This window comes from Palaemon carinicauda, chromosome 3 (genome assembly GCF_036898095.1).
Source record: "Palaemon carinicauda isolate YSFRI2023 chromosome 3, ASM3689809v2, whole genome shotgun sequence".
Lineage (NCBI taxonomy): Eukaryota > Metazoa > Arthropoda > Malacostraca > Decapoda > Palaemonidae > Palaemon > Palaemon carinicauda.
In genome coordinates, this window is record NC_090727.1 from 11122307 (window position 1) to 11126557 (window position 4251).

The following is a 4251-nucleotide window of genomic DNA, read 5'->3' on the forward strand; positions in this document are numbered from 1 at the left end:
TTTATGCAGATGCGGGGTATGGCCTACAAAACTGGTGCTTTGGCCATTAAGTAACGTTCACTCCATACAGCAGAGAGAATGCAATTATTTTCATTTCCTGGAGTCTTACAACAGGAAAACTGTAATTGGTATTGGCCACAAGAAGGGAGGTTTATTTGCCATATGAGAGACATTTCCAACACCAGGGATTGCACGAAAATAACCTATGATCCTCTCTCCATTTTGATACATTATATATTCATCCCAAATCATTGACACTTCCTGGGTCAGCCCTTTCCAGGTCGTACCATTGACAATCATTGATAATGTTTAGTTCTTGTTAAGTAAACTGACGTGATGTATGTGGCTCGAGTAGGAGAGGCTCATTCGCCTTCTAGAAGGCATCTCTTCCCTCAAGGGATTCACAACAATAAATTAGGAGCTCCTCTACCCTAGATGCGTTACACCAGAATACGAAGCTATGGCATCAATACCTAGGTAAAAGTGTTTACTTCCCCTGCATTAGTCAATCTTATTTAACTGGCCTGACTATTAGAATATAGGAATGAGATTTATGCGCATAAAGGTTAGTTACAGAAATCACTTTGCTCTCACGAATCACAGTTCTGTTATGAATGCATTATATGTAGATAAAGATAAGATATTTTCCTAATGCTCTACATTAACCAGTGAATAATTTAGCATTGACTAAATTTTATTAAAATAATGTAAACGTAAAGAAGATATACATCAGTTTGGCAGTATTGAACAAGCTGGGTAGTTTTCATCCGAGTTCTTGTGTCAGTAAAAAGTATTAAAAGAAATATAGTTGTAAGCAATAAGACTTCACCATTTACATTCCATGCTGATTGTTGAACATCTCTTCCTCACTTCCGTTTCAATTTTAAAGAATCAGTTTTTATGAGCGTTCAGTAACCGTTCTTTTAGATTGGAAATCATGGGGAAATTTTTATGGCTTTGCCAGAGTATGCAAACCTGAATTCTCTAAATGAATAAAAAATTGTACCAGACCACAGTATTGTTTCCCATTTCTATTCCAACCAACGGATAATTTTTGGGAGTTTTAACAAAGGAATTAATTAATGAACATATATGTATAGTTGTCAGTGCCCCTTTTTATCTATGAAATAAAATGAGTCAATATTGTCCTTATAATTATTGATGGGGATAATTTTTTCCACCCTAATTTTGAAATAGGATTGTTGGTGAAAAGTAGATGAGAGAGAGAGAGAGAGAGAGAGAGAGAGAGAGAGAGAGAGAGAGAGAGGGGGGGGGGGGTGATCGACCTGGAATAGCATAAAGTGCTTTTGTGAGGAAGTAAAAAAATGGCTTCATGTTATTTTTTATTGTGCCACCCACTACCCTATTTCCCCAATGGCTTCTCTCAAAGGAAGGCATCAGAATGCCGGTCAACAGATGCATCTTTGCTTTCTTAAGAATAGGTGTTTTAAAATTTTAAAGATTTCTCATTCCTTTTTTATTTTTCCAACAAATAAGGTTAGTAATCGTACGGAGTAATTTTTCGAAAAAATTATATTTTTCCTACTCCCCTCGTCAAGAGCAACCTTTAATGTTGAATGTTCTCTATATAATAAAGAGAACATTTCTCTCTCTCTCTCTCTCTCTCTCTCTCTCTCTCTCTCTCTCTCATATATATATATATATATATATATATATCTTTCCGGTCATAGTTTCTCTATAATTAGGAAAGGGAGAGGATGGGAGCAAGGTTGCTTTGATTTAAATCAAGTGATGTAAATCGATTTATATAAGAGTAAAATTTATGATTTAAATCAAAATTAAATACACTGTATTCAAAATTATATGAATACTATATCAATTACAAAGAGTAGAGTATCTCAGGATTTGATTATATATATACACATACCGCAGTATATATATATATATATATATCATATCATATCATATATCATATCATCCCACGCTTATGACCTAAAGGGCCTCGGTTAGGTTTCGCCAGTCATCTCTATCTTGAGCTTTCAAATCAATGCTTATCTATTCATCCTCTCTTACTTCGCGCCCCATAGTTCCCAGCCATGCAGGTCTGGGTCTTCCAACTCTTCTAGTGCCTTGTGGATCCCAGTTGAAAGTTTGGTGAACTTATCTCTCTTGGAGAGTGCGAAGAGCATGACCAAACCATCTCCATCTACCCTTCACCATGATCTAATCCACATATGGCGCTCGAGTAATCTTTCTTATAGTTTCATTTCTAATCCTGTCCTGCCATTTAATTCCCAATAGTCTTCTGAAACTTTGTTTTGAAATTTACAAAATATGTTGGATATTGCTGTTGCATTGTCATACCACGACTCATGTCCATACAGTAACACCGATCTCGCTAAATTGATGTAATGTAGATGTAGAGGGAAAGTATCAAGCCATTTAAATCTGTTAAATTCAGAGTAAAAAATCATGAATTAAATATAAATGAAATATAATTTAAGTGTTATATCAATTACTAAAAGTAAAGTATCACATGATTTAATTATGTATATACACATATGATACAGTATAGTATATAAAGGAAGTAAATATGATGTAGTTGTAGAGTTGTTCTGTTCCTGTAACAAGTCAGGCACCAGTGAACCATTGCAATCTCAAGATGAATATTCTAAAGCATAAAATATGAAAGGAAGGTTTTTTGTTGATCGTAACAATAAATGCAATTATGAAGTTTAATAAGTTTAAATCATTTTTAGTGCTAAGTAACATAGATATAATTTCTTATTAATCTAATCCAAAATAGACAGAACATGAATAGAGAAGTTAGCAGTCAGTATGTATCAGACAGGGATGCAGTGCGAGTAGGATTACTTCTCCCATACTATACCCATTTTGGGTAATGGATATTAAACTATGGTTTCATTTAACATGGATCAAGTTTAATACCAGAAAATATCCTGGTAAGACTGAAACAAATAATCGTCAGCAGAAAATTAGTATTAGTATTATTGAAAAAAAAAAAAAAAAAAAAAAACAGTTATATCGAAATAATTGATTAAGATAAAATTCTTATTAAGATCATTTTTTTTTCTAATTTAAAAAAAAATCAGAATTTTTTCAACCTTGGTTCGTGTGCATGTACGTGCATATCTATCTAAATAGTTATCCATCATTTTTGAAGGGTCGTCTACACTAGTAGATGGATAGAAAACTACCAGTTTTCATATTGTAACAATCACAAAGCACTTTAATGTATTATTTTCTCCGTTTGGTTTCAAGCTGGAATTCGGCTATTAGTTTCATGTCCCTCTTCCCTCTCTCTTACCCGATCGGAACCCCATTGTTGATACATCCCGTTTCTCCATACCACTAACACCATATCGAAATACTTCTCCAACAGTTCCGGCTACCTTTCCTCCATCCTGCTGCCCAGCAGTTGCAATTAGGTCACCGAATGCCCTTGCAGTCCCAGCGCCGGAGCATAAAGCCTTAATCTATAAACCCTGCTTTTTCCACCGCACTGCCCTTCGCCACTTCATTGCTGAAAACCCACACACCAACATACTCAAGTCAAAACTCAGTATCCCAATTTCCCCTTGCTAGCACCAAATTTTGTCTTATTTGTGTACCGTTCCATAACTATAGCCTACCTGACACTTGCGCGCATTTTTGCCACGCACTGGGGTTTTTCCCGCACTATTCACGACCAGTTCACTCCAGTTCGCGCATCGTTCACGACAAGTTCACGCGACGTTCACGCCATGGCACGAATTGGCACGCCTAGTTCACGAGAAGTTCACTACACGTTCACTCATCTTTCCGCATCATTCCGCATCATTCACGCCAGTTCACGAATTGGCCACTCCATATAAAAACGGGGCTTCTCCAACCCGAGGACATTCTTGGATTGGCTTCGGAAGAGACAGCAATGCTTTCTGTCAGAGACACCATTGCATTGAGGAGAAGAAACGTATCTTTTTCGTTTGTATTTTTGGTTGCCCTTTATTTTTGTTTCAATAAGAAAGCATTTGATTTACATATAAATAGCAGACATAAAATATGTACAAGTATTAAGAAAGCATTTTATTTTAACATTAAAAGCAGCAAGCATGAAAAGTTTTTAGGCTGTTGATTTTAAGGTAATAGAGAAAAAAGTGTGTTGAAATAAGAAATCATTTTCTTTTTACATTAAAACAGCAAACAGAAAAAAATTTGTTTTGCTCTTCATTTTAAGGTAATAAAGAAGAATAAGTATGTTGATGAAATAAAACATTATTTTATTTTTAC